The 18,391-nt window shown below is 42.9% G+C and overlaps 1 long non-coding RNA gene across 1 annotated transcript; it reads left to right on the plus strand.

The window, feature by feature from the left end:
* The first annotated feature begins 4,886 nt into the window (after positions 1–4,886).
* On the plus strand, positions 4,887–5,861 carry LOC139025464 (uncharacterized). The gene is made up of 3 exons (XR_011477059.1): positions 4,887–4,937; positions 4,992–5,153; positions 5,579–5,861. It is a non-coding gene; the product is annotated as an uncharacterized lncRNA (long non-coding RNA).
* Positions 5,862–18,391: the final 12,530 nt, after the last annotated feature.

An 18,391-nucleotide genomic window follows, 5' to 3' on the forward strand; every position in this document is an offset into this window, starting at 1 on the left:
GGATGCTCCAAGCGATATCAATTCTAATATATTGTGGAGCGCAATGCCCAATGATATCATTCTAATATTATGTGAGAGGCATGCCCAAGGATATCATTCTCCCATATTATTTGTGAAGAGCATGCCCAAGTGATATCATTCTAATATTACTGTGGAGGGCATGCCCAAGGATATCATTCTAATATTATTGTGAGACGCATGCCCAATGATATCATTCTATTATTATTGTGAGAGGCATGCCCAATATATCATTCACTATTATTGTTGAGAGGCACTGCCCAAGGATATCATTCTAATATTACTGTTGAGAGGCATTGACCCCAATGATATCATTTGCTAATTATGTATTGTGAGCAGGCATGCCCAAGGATATCATTCTAAATATTAGTGAGAGGCATGCGCAAAGGGAGTATCATTCTAATATATACGTGAGAGGCATGCCAAGTGATATCATTCTAAATTATTGTGAGAGCTGCCCAAGGAATCATTCTAATATTAATTGTGAGAGGCATGCAACCATAAGGATATCCAATTCTAATATTACTGTGGAGAGGCAATGCCCAAGGATATCATTCTAATATTACGTGAGAGGCAGTGCCAAGGGATATCACTTTCTAAGCTATAATTGTGAGAGGCATGCCCAAAGGATATCATTCTAGTATCATTACTGTGGACGAGGCATGCCCAAGGATATCATTCTAATATTAATGGTAGAGGCATTGCCAAGGATATCATTCTCATATTATGATGAGAGAGCCATGCCCTAACGGATTCATTCTAATGATTACTTGTTTGAGAGGCATGGCCCAATGGATATCATTCTAATATTAAGTGAGGAGCATTCGCATGCCTAACAGGACTATCATTCTAATATTTAATGTGAGAGGCATGCCCAAGGATATCATTCTAATATTAATGTGAGAGGCATGCCCAAGGATATCATTCTAATATTACTTGTGAGAGGCATGCAGCAAAGCGGATTCATTCTAATATTCTGTGAGAAGGCGAGCCACAAGGATACATATCATTCTAATATATTATAGTGAGAGGATGCCAAGGATATCATTCTTAATACTTAATGTGAGAGGCATAGCCCCAAGGATATCCAGTTCTAATACTTAGTGTGTGAGAGGCATTGCCAAGGATATCATTCTAATATCTGGAAGATGCCAGGATATCATTTATTGTGAGAGGCATGCCCAAGGAATATCATTCTACATATTAGATGTGAGAGGGCATGCCCAATGATATCATTCTAATATTATGTGAGAGGCATGCCCAAGGATATCATTCTAATATATATGTGAGAGGCATGCCCAAGGATATCATTCTAAATATTATTGTGAGAGGCATGCCCAGCGGTGGATATCATTCTAATAGTTACATGTGAAGAGGATGCCCAAAAACTTCGATGAATTCTAATATTAATTGTGAGAGGCATGCCAAAGGAGTATCATTCTAAATTATTGTGAGAGGCGCATCATGCCCAAGGATATCTTCTAATAATTTCTTGTGAGAGGTATGCCCATGATCTATCATCTCTAATATTACATGTGAGGGCATGCCAAGGATTAATCATTCTCATTATTTAATGTGAGAGGCATGCCCTAAGATGATCATTCTAAATATTACTGTGAGAGGCATGCCCAAGGATATCATTCTAATATTAATGTGAGAGGCATGCCCAAGTGTTTAACCCGAACACTTCTCGTCTCCTTCATGGTCACCCAAGTTGAGGTAAACGTCGAATGTATCAACGTCATCAAATGCGAATCTTAATCGAACATAACCTACATGGATAAAAATATAAACCATGGAAGTAAGTGAGACTGTCATTATGCATAATGTACTTTGTAATATTCATGTTATAGCAGTGCAGTGGTATATTCTTATATGACCAACTACCGCACCGATGTTAGCATAGCGTTAATTAGCACCATTTTGCACGTGAGCTAGCTAATTGCTCACAATGGGAGGGAAGGGAATGGGAATGGGAATCTTATTTGGACAAATTTGCCTACTTGAGCAGTAAGCCTGGGTTTACATGTACAGTTATGTAATCGATTTGATCGTTGATTTTCTGTGTTTATTCAATGTATGCCTTGTTGTATTTGGCTGGCTCTAAATGTGTATCGTTGATGCTGTTCCCTTAGTTACACACAGAGAGTCTACACAGGCTACACATAGTATATACAATAATGAAATCACCTGGTCCCAACATAAAAGTCATTGTAACTTGTCCACACTGCAAACTGAAGTTAAATAAGAAAAACTAAAACACATTTACGAAGAAAGCCGACACATTGCTTTGAAACAGTGTCCAAGGAACGCTTTTTGGCATGTGAGGGCGTTGATGTGAGAAATGGTGTGTTTGCAGTCGAAAATACATATTCTGGTCCAGCAACACCTCGACGTGTTGTGAAAAATACTTGGGCTAATTCAGTTCCTACTGTGTTCAAAACTGTTATGCACGAGTATAAAACTCTGTTTAATTGGACTTTTTCTTTACTTTCACATACACTGTGTTCACAGACACATTGCTTGGATCTTGTCATCCTGGACCTTGGAGGACTTTTGGTGTGGATGATGTTCAGGTTTGATATTTCTTTACATTTTTCCACTGAACTGTACCATTTGATTGTCATTCCTGTATTGAAAATTGTACCTTGTTCACACCACAGGGCCGACCAAAGCAAGGTTTCTCAAACAAGTGTGAGGTGTTTGTTTTGATGGTAAGATGCTGGCTATTCAGTATATCATATTAGTCCTATTTTCTGTTATAACATATGACAAGTTATTATTATTTCTGTGCTTGCAGCATGCAAAGCACACTACTGTTATTGTTCATACTTTTTCTTGTGTATTATTCTTGACACTTTTCGGGGCCTATTTCCTACAGTTTTTACACGACATACACAATTCATACATCAAACTCCTGCACAGCTGGATGCTGATGTGACATGCTGTGGCTGTCTTGGGGGGGGGGGGGTCTTCTACATCCAGAATTATATTCCTGGAGGGAGGGGGGCTGGGATTTAATTATTATCATTTACTCTTACCATTATTGTTGTTATCTATAAATATCAAATTTAATACAACCCTACCTTTATTAACTCTTTATTAACTTACAGTCGCTCTGTACATTGCAATGGACCCCACAGTGTGATTTACTCGAGGTATGTATAGATTATGAAATTCTCCTCACTAGTGGATATAAGTTTTTTGGGATACTCATTCGATTGTGTGATTTTCTTTTTGAAAGGAAAACTGCAGCCATTAGGCGACGGTGGTGCCTGGTTCTCCTGCAGAACTTTCCCGCGCCGTAAGTCTTGAACATTATACAAACTTTTCATTTGAATCCTTAAAATTTCTTGTTTCACTGTAGCCAGACTGACCTGAATATATTTTCATATTGAAATGTATGTAATGTCGGTCATTCACTCACTAAGGTCTGAAGAAGAGAGGTTGAAGATCGAAAAAGGTGGTGAAAACTAAACACACTACAGGTAGGAGGTGTCCTATGATGAGTGGTATTGTCTTAAACCAATGTTTAAAGACTTAAACTCCCTTCTCTCATATGATGAGTGGTATAGTCTTAAACACCCCCCCCCCTCTCATATGATGAGTGGTATAGTCTTAAACACCCCCCCCCTCTCAATGATGAGTGTATAGTCTTAACCCCCCCCCCCCTCTCATATGATGAGTGGTATAGTCTTAATCCCCCCCCCTCTCATATGATGAGTGGTATAGTCTTAAACCCCTCCATATGATGTGTGGTATAGTCTTAATCCCCCCCCTCTCATATGATGAGTGGTATAGTCTTAATCCCCCCCCTCTCATATGATGAGTGGTATAGTCTTAATCCCCCCCCCTCTCAATATGATGAGTGGTATAGTCTTATTAACCCCCCCCTCCTCTCATATGATGAGTGGTATAGTCTTAATCCCCTCTCAATATGAGTGGTATGTCTTAATCCCCTCCCTCTCATATGATGAGTGGTATAGTCCTACCACCCCCCCCCCCCTCCTCATATGATGAGTGGTATATCCTAACCCCCCCCCCAAGAAGTCCCAGCATGTCACATCAGCATCCAGCTCTGCAGGATCAGGTACTGTATAGACTATTAGCTAAAGTAAGGTGCCTTCTGATACACACATCCCCAGAGGTTCCCTTACATTACTTAATGACCACAATCTGTTTCCTTTCTAGACGATACTGAAAACAACATGCACAGCGAGCTGGAGCTGTGAAAATGGGTATGTAGACTACTGTGGGTAATGCTGAAGGCTTGTAGCATGGTGAGATATAATAGTTGTGATGACTTGTTGAGTAGTTCTAGATATCACTGAAAACCACTTTAGTAATAGTGGCTTTGTTTGCATGGTGGTATTGTAAAAGTGGGGTGTAATTTGTCTTGATCACCCAATGAGGCACTACTCTTAATATTTATTCTTCCTTTTTCTTCAAGGAAGCAGATGCTTCTTCTAAGGGACAGCCCAGAGTCAGCAAGTGGTGTGAACTCCAACAGATGTTCTTCTAAGGAACACCCTAGAGACAGCAAGGTGGTGTGAACTCCCAACAGATGCTCTTCTAAGGGACACCCTAGAGGCAGCAAGGTGGTGTGAACTCCAACAGATGTTCTCCTAAGGGACACCCCAGAGTCAGCAAGGTGGTGTGAACTCCAAGCAGTGTTCTTCTAAGGGACACCCTAGAGGCAGCAAGGTGGTGTGAACTCCAAGCAGATGTTCTCCTAAGGGACACCCTAGAGGCAGCAAGGTGGTGTGAACTCCAACAGATGTTCTTCTAAGGGACACCCTAGAGGCAGCAAGGTGGTGTGAACTCCAAAGCAGATGCTCTTTTAAGGGACACCCTAGAGACAGCAAGGTGTGTGAACTCCCAACAGATGCTCTTCTAAGGGACACCCTAGAGGCAGCAAGGTGGTGTGACTCCAAACAGATGCTCTTTCTAAGGGACACCCTAGAGACAGCAAGGTGGTGTGAACTCCCAACAGATGCTCTTCTAAGGGACACCCTAGAGGCAGCAAGGTGGTGTGAACTCCAAACAGATGTTCTTCTAAGGGACCCCCTAGAGACAGCAAGGTGGTGTGAACTCCCAACAGATGCTCTTCTAAGGGACACCCTAGAGGCAGCAAGGTGGTGTGAACTCCAAACAGATGCCTCTTCTAAGGGACACCCTAGAGACAGCAAGGTGTGTGAACTCCCAACAGATGCTCTTCTAAGGACACCCTAAGAGACCGCAAGGTGGTGTGAACTCCAAACAGATGTTCTTCTAAGGGACACCCTAGAGTCAGCAAGGTGGTGTGAACTCCAAACAGATGCTCTTCTAAGGGACACCCTGAGACAGCAAGGTGGTGTGAACTCCCAACAGATGCTCTCTAAGGGACACCCTAGAGACCGCAAGGTGGTGTGAACTCCAAACAGATGTTCTTCTAAGGGACACCCTAGAGCAGCAAGGTGGGTGAACTCCAACAGATGCTCTCTAAGGGACACCCTAGAGCAGCAAGGTGGGTGTGAACTCCCAACAGATGTTCTTCTAAGGGACCACCCTAGAGAGCAAGGTGGTGTGAACTCCCAACAGATGCTCTTCTAAGGGACACCCTAGAGGCAGCAAGGGTGGTGTGAACTCCCAACAGATGTTTCTGCTCCTAAAGGGACACCCCAGAGTCAGCAAGGTGGTGTGAACTCCCAACAGATGCTCTTCTAAGGGACACCCTAGAGTCAGCAAGGTGGTGTGAACTCCCAACAGATGTTCTACTAAGGGACACCCCAGAGTCAGCAAGGTGGTGTGAACTCCCAACAGATGTTCTTCTAAGGGACACCCTTGAGTCAGCAAGGTGGCACGAACTCTGAGTCAATGTGCGGGGGTACAGGTTAGTCGAGGTAATTTGTACATGTCGGTAGAGTTATTAAAATGACTATGCGTTGATAATAAACAGCGAGTAGCAGCAGAGGTGTCACTGCGAAAAGTCTGGGTGGCCATTTGATTAATTGTTCTGGGATCTTTTTATTTCAACTCATGAAACATGGGACCAACACTTTACATGTTGCGTTTATATTTTTGTTCAGTATATTGAAGACCTATTAATAGGACTAACATCTTCATAGTGAAATTGTAGCTTGATTTAAAGAGCCAAAAATTGATGGAATAGGCATTTGTATTTGTATTTAATAAGGAACCCCATTAGCTGCTACCAAGGCAGCAGCCACTTTTCCTGGGGTTCAGCAACATGAAGGCAGTTACAGTATATACTGTACATGTAAAATATTAGACCACAGTACATTTCAAAACACTTTTCACAACACATTAAGTGTGTTCCCTCAGCCCACTACCCTACTACCACATATCTACAATACAGTAAGTGTGTTCCCTCACCCCACTACCCTACTACGACATATCTACAATACAATACAGTCCCTGCTGTTGCATAAGGTATGTTTCTATCTGTTTTTTAAATCTGATTCTGCTGCATCAGTTTCCTGACGTGGAATAGAGTTACATGTACAGTGATTCATGTACAGTGGCTTACGCAAATTAGTAACAACGTCTCACTTCATGTTCAAGAATGGCCTTTTTCTTACTCATTTTAGGTTATTTGAAAACGAAATCATCTCCATAATATTTAAGGGTCATTGCACTAATAATGGCTCTGACCTCTCTTCTCTGACTAGGGAAACGTTCCTGCTGTTCTGTTCTCAGTGCCAGTCTGCACGTTCAAACTAAAACAATGTAACTAATAATGACATCTTTATGCTTTCATTAATAAAATAATGATTAAAATACTCTTTCAAAATACCAATGTTTATTTAGTTATGGATCCATAGATGGGGGCTCCAGTAGTGCAAAATGCGTTGCTACAGATGCAGGTTTGATATCCGTTCCCGCCGCCACCGCGAGACCCATGAGGCGGCTTTTGGTTTTAAATTAGAATCCTCCAATCCTCTGTATGTAATTATTGGAGGAGAGTCACGTCATATTTTTTTATATACTGTAGTCCTACCGTAGGTGACATGAGTCTCACTATCGTTGAGTAATGTGCTGTTAAAAGTGGTGTAGGTCTTATTAGATTTGAAGCAATAGCCTACAATTATTTTTAGCATCGTTTCACGCTGCTCTGAGACAAGCATGGGGACTGGTCTTGATAAATCAATTAGATTTAAATTTTCACTTAATATGCTTTTGGGTATTGGTTAGACTAGAATTAAAAAAGGAGGGTGCAGAAATGCTCTTAGTGTAACCTTTATTTAAATAGGCAAGTCAGTTAAGAACAAATTCTAATTTAAAAGGACAGCCTACTCCTTCCTCCCTGGTCTGTCAGGGAATTGAACCCTGGTTTCCCACGTGCCCTGCCCGCACGACATTAGTATTCATTAGCTAAATAGCCCAGAACTGTACTGCCGACCGTCACAGCGTCATATTTTCTGTTCCATCCTAACGGAAACCCAGAATCAAATTCATTAGGCAAGTACCAATCAAAAGTTTGGACACCTACTCATTCCAGGATCTTTATTTTTACTATTTTCTACATTGTAGAACAATAGTGAAGACATCACAACTATGAAATAACACATATGGAATCAGTTCAGAACTATTTCTTATTTACTCCTTCCTCCCCGTCAGGGAATTGAACCCCGGTCTCCCGCGTGCCTGCATTCTCTAGTACAGCAATTATTGAAGGGACTTGAGGTCACAGAGAAAGTCTGGACATGGACATCGGCTATGTTTACTTGTCAGACTGCACAGTAGCCTAATAAACAAATGCAGGTGGCTTCTATCTTCAAAATGCTTTAAATGCTTTATTATCCAAATGTAAAAACATATACTGTACAGTTCTGCATTTCTTCATCAGCATCTTTATGCTTTCGTTAACAAAATAATGATACATATAGTCTTTCAAAATACAGATGTTGATTTAGTTATGGATCCATAACAAATTACTATGGGCGAAATGAGTATTGGTTACACTACATTTAGGGGGTGGAAATGTTATGCCCCTTAGATATTAATTTAGAATCCTCCAATCCTCTTAAGCTGTAGCCTACCTCTGACCGTCACGTTGTACAGCGTCATATTTTCCATTCCATCCTAAGGGAAACACTAAGGGTTTCGTTTTTTGTTTTTCATTATTTTCGGATTCCATAATACCATAACATTAATCAAATTATTTAAGTCAAATTTCTCAAAATCAGGAATGAAGTTGCTATGCCTAGCAAGCAAATCTCAGTTCTACCGAATTTACGGGGAAAACGCAAATTGGCTCGTTCTCATCTCCTATGGTAGGAACGCCACTCACCTAATGGATGTTTCCCTGTCTTCTGTCCCTCTGTGAATGGCCTGTGTTCTCCTCCTTCATCCTGGACAGAGAACAGCAAGAAGAGTGTTTCAATCAGCGCTGTCACAAGTCGTGAAACCGAAGGCAGCGGACTGCAGGTTCAGAGCAGATTAACATAAGGACTAGCTTCACTGCACTGGTGCCTGATCTACCTGTACCTTCATAGCTGAGGCTGATCTACCTGTACCTTCATAGCTGATCTACCTGTACCTTCATACCTTTTAAAGGAGGAACATTGTTTTATTTTGAGGAACCACTGTAGCTCTATGTAGTACTGTGCGCTGGGGCTGCCTGTGACTCCAACTACGCTGACTTAATTGGAATGCATTTCAATTAACAGGTGTGGCTTCTTAAAAGTACATTTGTGGAATTTATCTCCTTCTTAATGCGTTTGAGCCAATCAGTTGTGCTGTGATAAGGTAGGGGGGGGGCGGGGGGGGTGGGAGTATACAGAATACAAGACTAATCTAGGAAAACAAAGGTCAAAAAGGCTGGGCCTAAAATAGGTATAAGGAGTTCATACAGTAAGTGTTGTAGAATTCCTATGTTGTTGATGTGCAAGAATATTTGTCAGTTAGTTGTGAATGAAGAACAACCGAAATCTGCACTTGACACATTTATGAAATGCTTATCCCAGTTACTATAAAGCATGCACCAATTAAGAAAAAGGACTGTAAAAACTGGTAAATCCCTTTGTTTGATGAGGAGATTTAAAAAATGTATGGTTGAGAGAAAGAGGCTAAAGAAATGGCAAAAGAAGCCTGGCCTGCACTACCGATTTGCAAATTGAAAAAAGTCATGTGACTAAACTGAATAAAAATAAAGAAAACTCACTATGAAAACCAAAGATAAAATCTATATAAAGAAATGACAGTAAAAAGCTTTGCAGCACCTAAATTACATTTGGGAAAAAGGCAACTCAGCTCCATCTTCATTGACCAGGGCCATTCATCACAAAACCACTGAATATTACCAACTACTTTAATGATTTTTCTATTGGCAAGATTAGCGCCAAACTAAGCATAGACATGCCACATCAAAACGCTGACACTACACATCCAAGTAATATCTTACCAAAATATGAAAGACAAGCATTGTAATTTAGAATTCTGTAAAGTGAGTGTGGAAGAGGTGAAAACATTATTGTTGTGTATCAAGAATGACAAGCTAACTGGGTCTGACAACTTGGGTGGAAAATGATTGAGGATAATAGTGGACAATATTGCCACTCCTATTTGCCACAATCTTCAATTTAAGCCTACTAGAAAGTGTGTTCCCTCAGACCTGGAGGGAACCTGAAGATATTCCGCTACCTAAGTATAGTAAAGACCCCTTAACTGGGTCAAATAGCTGACCAATCAGCCTCTTACCAAGCCTCAGTAAACTTTTGCAAAAAATGGTGTTTGACCAGATACAATAATATCTTACAGTAAACGATTTGATAACAGACTTTCAGCACACTTATAGGGAAGGACATCCAAGCACTTACACAAATGACTGATGATTGGCTGAGAGAAATTGATAATAAAAATATTGTGGGGGGCTGTATCGTGCTGCTGGAAAAACATGTGTTATGTTTACACCCCTTGCTATATTATGTATAAATATTTACCTGTCTAACAGAACACAGAGGGTGTTCTTTAATGGAAGCTTATTCAACATGATCCAGGTAGAATCAGGAATTCCCCAGGGCAGCTGTCTAGGCCCCTTACATTTTTCAATTTTTACTAACGACATGCAACTGGCTTTGAGTAAAGCTAGTGTGTCTATGTGTTGAGTCATCCGCATACAGCCAGCGTGACTCAATACTATACATGTCATCTACTACAGTGACTGAAATGACTGCAACACATAACAAAGAGCTGCAGTTAGTTTCAGAATGGGTGGCAAGGAATAAGGTAGTCCTAAATATTTAAAAAACTTAAAGCATTGTATTTGGGACAAATCATTCAGTAAACCCTAAACCTCAACTAAATATTGTAATGAATCATGTGGAAATTGAGCAAGTTGAGGTGATTAAACTGTTTGGAGTAACCCGGGATTGTAAACTGTCATGGTCAAAACATATTGATACGCATATTGATAGCTAAAATGGGGATAAGTCTGTCCATAATAAAGCAATGCTCTGCCTTCTTAACCTCTAACGAGCCTCTACCCCGGGTCCGGGAGCACCCCCCATCCCCCCACACACTGATTAGCATAGCTAGCATAGCTTCACAAGTAGATAGTAGCATCTAAATATCATTAAATCACAAGTCCAAGGCACCAGATGAAAGATACAGAGATTCTTGTGAATAAAGCCACCATTTCAGATATTTTAAAATGTTTTTACAAGGAAGACAACAAATTGAAGATCTATAGCTAAAACGTTAGCAAAAACACCCACTATTCTACTCCATCAGTTTCTTACTCTTCAGGTGCTATCACCAATTCGCTCAACTAAATATTGATATCCACTAACCAAAAAAAACCTCTTCAGATGACAGTCTGATAACATATTCATGGTATAGGATAGTTTTTGTTAGAAAAAAGTGCAGATTTCAGGTAGAAATCACAGTTTACAATTGCACCGACCATCGCAAATCGACTAGATTACTAGATAGAGCAACGTGTATGACCAATTTACTCATCATTAAAACATTCATAAAATAGACAAGCATAGCAATGGAAAGACCCAGTTCTTGTGATTTCAGACCATATTTCAGATTTTCTAAGCGTTTTTCAGCGAAAACACAATAAACGCGATAAGTTAGCATACCACATGTGCAAACGTTACCCGGCATCGATGTCCAGCAAAAGAGCTGCTATGAACGTAAATCACGCCAAAATATATTAATATTTTTCCACTAACCTTCTCAGAATTCTTCGATGACACTCCGTAACATCATTTTACAATATCATTATTACAGTTTGTCGAAAAAGGGCATATTTAACCATACCAAACCGTGGTTTACAACAAAAAAAGACTAGGAAATCAAGCCCAATAATGTCTGACAGTCATCTATCAGAGTGATCTAGTTTAATTGAAAGCTAATCATATACTGACTAAAAAATACAGGTGAACAGCAATCGAAAGACAAATTAGTTCTTACATGCAACCGTGATTACATTTTTTTGAAAATTTATCCTTACTTTTCCAATACAGGGTTGGCCAAGTGAAGCATACCAAAGAAAATGGCGAAATATGCGTTGAAAAATTTCGACACGAAACACGATGTATCATATTAAATATTGCGGTTACTTCTGAGCTTGTCTTCCATCAGATTCTTGGGCAATGTTATCCTTATCTATTTATAAACGTCTTATTGGTCGATAGATTCCGTCTTGTCCTTCGAAATGTCACCACCAACGACCGACACCCCCAAAAACGTGTCCAAAGTTTCAGAGTGCACAACAAAATAAATTCCTCAAAATCGCACAACGGATATAAATTGCTATTAAAACGCGTTTCCAAATTAACTACATTATGATGTTTTAACACTATAACGACTGAAAACATGACCGGAGAAATATTGCTGGTTAGACAACGATTTGGAACGAGGCAAGTCCGATGCCTTCACGCTTCAGGCGCACACGGAAAGGGCGGTCTTCTATACATTTGTCTTTTATAATGGCTGTGAATGTCCCCATTCGATTCCATTGAAAACGTGATGAGTACAGACACCCAGAGGAAGACGTAGGCAGTGTCGGTTTCTACCCATCATAGCATCACTGTCGCCTTAAAAACAGACTCAGATCAGAGGTAAAAATTTCTGAAAATCTGAACCCGGTCATGAAAATTGCTGTAGAAATTGTTCTGTACCACTCAGAGACAAAATTCAACTTCTATAGAAACTAGAAGGTGTTTCTATTCAATAATAAAATAAATATGCATATTGTCGAATCAAGAATTTAGCACGAGGGGGGGGGGACAGTTTATTGGAGACACAAATATGCTAATGCGACAGCACCCCAGTTCCAAGAAGTATAACAGGCATTATTCAACAAGGCAGGTCCTTACAGGCCTATTTCTACCTTCATAAACAACACTACAACAAGGCAGGTCCCTACAGACCTAGTTGTCTACCTTCTTTAACAATACTATCAACATGGCAGGGCCTACAGGCCCTAGTTTCTACCTTGAACAAACACTAATCAAACCAAGGCGGTCCCTTACAGGCCCTAGTTTCTACCTTCTAACAATACACTTCAACAAGGCAGGTCCAAGAGGCCCAGTTTCTACCTTTTAACCAAACACTATCAACAAGGCAGGTCCTACAGCCCTAGTGTGGTTCGCACCTGGACTTCTGTTCCAGTCGTGTGATCAGGTGCCACAAAGAGGACCTCAGGAAAATATGCAAATGGCTCAGAAACAGGGCAGAACGGCTGGCCCGGGATGTACACAGAAAGTTAACAGTTACATGTCATTCTGTCCTGGCTTAAAGGTTGCAACCGGTTTTGAACTTGAGGTTATTATTGATAGGGTGCCAGTAGGTTGTGCCTACCCAGAGAAAAGCATTGGTTTCTCTTTGGTTGTGGGAGGAATGAGTCCCATCTGTCCGTCAAGTCTACACCAATAAAAATAATTATGTAAAAGTCAGATGGGAAATACCCATTTTCATAAACCTTAAACATTGGAATAATTCAAAACAACTGTATTATTTGCGTGCTGTATTCATGGCCAAATAAAACAAGGTGTAGAATTTTACCTTGAAATGCTTACGAGCCCTTTCCCAACAACGCGAGTTAAAAAGTAAGCTAAAAATCAAAAAAGAAGTGGTAACATAATAAAAAACAATAACGAGACTATATACAGGAGTACTGCTACGAGTCAATGTACAGGGAGACGAGGTAGTAGGTAATAATGAGACTATAAAACAAGGAGTACAGTACCGAGTCAATGTACAGGATACGAGGTAGCTGATGGTAATAATGAAAGACTAATGGGCTGTTCCCCTCCTCCCTCCCTCCCCTCCCTCCCTCCCTCCCTCCCTCCCTCCCTCCCTCCTCCCTCCCTCACAACTCCCTCCTCCTCCGCTTTCTCCTCCTCCCTTCTCGTTCCTCTTCCTCCTTCCCCTCCTTCCTCCTTCCTCCTCTGTCGCTCCCTCCTCCTCCTCCCTTCAAACCTTCTCCTCCCTCCCTTCCTCCTCCTCCTCCTTCTTCCTCCTCCACCATGTTCAGCGAACCAAGGCTTCTGCTGTCCATAACTGCAAGGGATGGGCCGTGTAACAATGTCTTGGAAGTGAAACTTTCCGGTTGAATTGGGGACACATTACGTTGGGTTGAGGTGACATCGTTGGTGTGAGGTTGACGCCTCACTGGAAACAGTCAAGATAATCAGACCAAACTTCCCTATTTCGAAATCACACTTGACGATATGTTCATATTTTTTTGGTTGGACAGGTAGAGAGGCTGTGCTATTTCCCCCATCAGGAGACTGCGCTTACATTGTATTCTCTGGTCACACCATGTCACCATATCTGGGAATATTTATTCTACTGTTATAGTCCCGAGAATCCTGTTGGCAGCATCTCGCCTCGGTTCCCCGCTCCTCTCCTCCTCTTCTCCTCTCTGCTGCTCCTCCTCTCTTTCTGTACTCCTCTCTTCTGCTCTCCTCTTCTCCTCTTCTGCTCCTCCTCTCTCTGCCCTCCTCTCCTCTCCTCTCCTCTCCTCCTTCTTCTTCTCCTCTCTTCCTCTCCTCCTCTCTTCCTCTCCTCCCCTCCTCCCCTCCCTCCTCCACCTCTCCCTCCCTCCCTCCCCCTCTCTTCCCTCAAAACGCACGAAGCGCCCCACTCCTATCCTCTCCCTCTCTCCCTCTTCCCTCCCCCTCTCTCCCTCCTCCCTCTCTTCCGCTCCTCGCCTAGCCTCTCCCTGCCCCCTCTCCTCCCTCTCTCCCCTTTCGCACTGCAGTAAAGTTAGGCTTTGTAATAAATATTCAGAACTTGCTCGGTATCTTCAACAGGAACCAGGATGATAATTTACATTTCTGAATCAGCCTGACGACAGTGAATGAGCTAATGGTTTCTCTGTTCCATCTGTTCTCAAAAAGTGAACTTTACAGGCATTAGATTGAAATTTTCCCCATCCCCCTCTGTGTACTTACAGATTAAAAGCGGAATTGCAACCACATGACAAACCAACTGCAGGAAGGTCAGGAATCTCTCCTCTGCCAAATCAGCCGGCAATTTACTTTTGTATTATTTTACGTAACATAAAAATACTTCCTGAACTCAAGAGCTTCAACCCATATTCATTTATGATACAACAAACTATTATTGATGGAGGGATCTTCATTGTATTCAGGACAAAAAGTGATTTGCTTTGCCAAATGTCTTGAAGAATTAACTGTAGTGCCGTGTTGCAAACATGTGCATGTTTTGGAAAGGAGGAGACGAGGAAGGAGAGGAGGAGGAATAGGAGGAGTGAGAGAGAGGAGGAGGAGAGGGAGCGAGGGAGGGAGGGAGAGGGGAGGGAGGAGGGAGAGAGGGCGAGAGAGGGGGGGGGAGAGAGGGGGTGGGGAGAAGGGGGGGAGGGTTGGGTGGGAGAGGGAGGGAGGGAGGGTGAGAGGGAGCGAGGGAGTGAGAAAGCGGACGAGGGAGAGAGAGAGAGGGAGGAAGGAAGGTTTATGATGAGGAGGATATGGCTGGGGGTGGGGGGGGGGAGGGAGCCAGGGACGAGGGAGAGAGGAGGAGGAGCGGAGAAGGGAGGTATGATGAGGAGGAGTATCGCGTGGAGGAGGGAGGGGTAAGGAGAAGGGAGGGAGAACAGGGATGAGAGAGAGGGAGGAGAGGAGGGAAGGGAGGTATGATGAGGAGGGAGTTATCTGTCTGGAGGAGGGAGGGTAAGGGAGGAAGGGAGGAGACAGGATGAGAAGAGGAGGAGGGAGGAGGGAGGGGGATGATGAGAGGGTTGGCTGGAGGAAGAGAGGTAAGGGAGAGAGGGATGGAGGGAGAAGGGAGGAGGTATGAATAGGAGGGTATGGCTGGAGGAGGGAGGGTAAGGGAGAGAGGGAGGAGGGGAGGAAGGAGGGTATGATGAGGAGAGAGAAACAACATCCTAACAGCCTTCTGCTGAGATTCGACCTCGTACCCCACAGTCTCTTTTCCATTCCTCCGGACTCTGAAATGCTCTGATCAGCTTAACGATGAGGGAGACTAGACTCTGATCAGCTTAACGATGCAGGGAGACTAGACTCTGATCAGGATTAACGGATGCAGGGAACTAGACTCTGATCAGCTTTTAACGCAGCAGGAGTAGGGACTCTGATCAGCAACGATGCAGGGAGTTAGACTCTGATCAAGCTTAACGATGCAGGCGAGGCTAGACTCTGATCAGCTTAACGATGCAGGAGGAATAGGACTCTGATCAGCTTAACGATGCGGGAGGCTAGACTCTGATCAGCTAACGATGCAGGGAGGACTAGACTGCCTGATCATCTTAACGGATGCGAGGGGCTAGACTCTGATCAGCGTGAACGATGCAGGGAGGCTAGACTCTGATGCAGCTTAACGATGCAGGGGACTAGCACTCTGATCATCTTAAACGATGCAGGGAGGCTAGACTCTGATCAGATTAATCGATGCAGGGAGACGGACTCCTGATCATCTTAACTATGCAGGGAGGTTAGACTCTTGATCAGCTTAACGATGCAGGGAGGCTAGACTCTGAATCAGCTTAACATGCTAGGGAGGCAGGGACTCTGCTCGCTTAACGATGCAGGGAGACTCTGATCAGCTAGCGATTGCAGGAGGCTAGACCTGCTCAGTTGAACGATGCAGGGAGCTAGACTCTACATCTAGAATCATAAGGGCCTTTTTGGAGGGTTTTGTTATTTAACTGATTTACAGTATCTTCTGTCAGGTGAAAAATCAACCACCTTAATTAATCACAATGCAGTGTTTGGTGTGAAGCCTGGGCTCAGAAAAAATACTCAACTAATTGGTGCCTAAACTGACGCAGTACAACAACAGATAGGTTTCTGTGAGTTTAAATGCAGGTGGAATTCAAACGACAGGAACCTGTTTGTATTCCTGGGTGAGATGTCTACAGGCGTTATGGCCTGTAACTTTCACGCTAAGTGAACGGCAGAAAGAGGACATTTGTAGAACAGGCGTTGTTGCTGACTTGTAAATTCCGAGTATGGATTACCGTCAAAAGCCGTTGATTTGATGGCCTGCCACCCGTGCAGGCGACGCTAGACGATTTGTGTGGTGTCGTGTGTGTGTGTGTGTGTGTGTGTGTGTGTGTGTGTGTGTGGGTGTGTGTGTGTTGTGTGTTGTGTGTGTGTGTGTGTGTGCTTTGAGCATAGATCTCAAGCTGCCAACATAGCCACATTTAAAATTAAATAAACATTTCTCTCAAAAGTATATTTTGGCATTTCTTTCATTAGTCCACCGTTCCCACATATTTGATGATCAGCAATCAAGTTCAAATATAGAACTTTCAAAATACAGAAAGTTTCATAGTATGATGCGTTTTACATTGAGTGATGACGGCATCCCCCACGTTACATTGGGATTGACGGATCCCCACGGTTAATTGAGTGAGTGACGGTCCCCCCACGTTACATGAGCGAATTCGACGATCCCCCACGTTACCCCATTGAGTGATTTGACGATTCCCCCACGTTACAGTGAAGTGATGACGGATCCCCAGGTTACATTAGAGTGATTGACGGATTCCCCCACGTTACAGTTGATGGATTGACGGATCCCCCACGTTACATGAGTCATGCGGATCCCCCACGTATATGAGTGATTGACGAGCCCCCCAGTTACATTGAGTGATTGAACGATCCCCCACAGTTACAATTGCAGTGATGACGGAATCCCCCAGGTTACATTGGTGATTGACGGATCCCCCACGTTACATTGAGTGATTGACGGATCCCCCACGTTACATTGAGTGATTGACGGATCCCCACGTTACATTGAGTGATTGACGGATCCCCCATGTTACATTGAGTGATTGACGGATCCCACACGTTACATTGAGTGATTGACGGATCCCCCACGTTATATTTGGCGTAGTCGGCAGGGTGCGTTAATAACCTCCACCAGTTCCAGCCGGTTACACATCTGAGGCCGTGATTCAATCCAAAGTGTTTTATAGACCTGTACACTTTTAAAGGTCATTTAAATGTTACACATCTGAGGATGTTTCAGTCTAAACCCCTAGATGGCAATGTCTACTAATAGATATGGAATTGTTTACAGACCATGGACCATTTAGATATTTGATTTTGATGAAACGTTGAATTTGACCTTACTGCTGTCAGCCCATAGAAACCCGTTGACTAACACATTCATACAGACAGTCAGAAGACAAATCAAAAGGAAGTTTGTTTTGCTCAGGATTTAAGAAAAAATGTGGACCTGGAATGACCCATATTGTATTGATGTGGAATAACCCCATTCATTTCCTATGGACCTCCATGAACTTATCACGGGTCCGACTTCAAACGAGTCCAGCGAAGCTTGTGGGCGTTGTAGGGCGAAACGGACAACAACGTGTCCCTGAGTCTCAGCGTCTTGATTCTAAACGGTTCAGACATTTTCATGAGAAGACCTGTTTCCGGAATGTGTCCTAGTCTCCCAAACAGCGTCAGTCACCGCACAACTCTGCCATCTTTCACCGTACAGCTCTACAATATTCCCCTGTACAGCTTTACCATATTCCCCAGTACAGCTGTACCATATTCCCCTGCACAGCTCTACCATTTTCCCCTGTACAGCTCTACCATTTTCCCCTGTACAGCTCTACCATATTCCCCTGTACAGCTCTACCATATTCCCCCACACAGTTCTGCGATATTCCCCCACACAGCTCTACCATATTCCCCCGCACAGCTCTACCATATTCCCCTGCACAGCTCTACCATATTCCCCCACACASCTCTACCATATTCCCCCGTACAGCTCTACCATATTCCCCAGTACAGCTCTACCATATTCCCCCGCACAGCTCTACCATATTCCCCCGTACAGCTCTACCATATTCCCCTGTACAGCTCTACCATATTCCCCTGTACAGCTCTACCATATTCCCCAGTACAGCTCTACC

The sequence above is a fragment of the Salvelinus sp. IW2-2015 genome, unplaced genomic scaffold (assembly GCF_002910315.2).
Source record: "Salvelinus sp. IW2-2015 unplaced genomic scaffold, ASM291031v2 Un_scaffold2735, whole genome shotgun sequence".
Lineage (NCBI taxonomy): Eukaryota > Metazoa > Chordata > Actinopteri > Salmoniformes > Salmonidae > Salvelinus > Salvelinus sp. IW2-2015.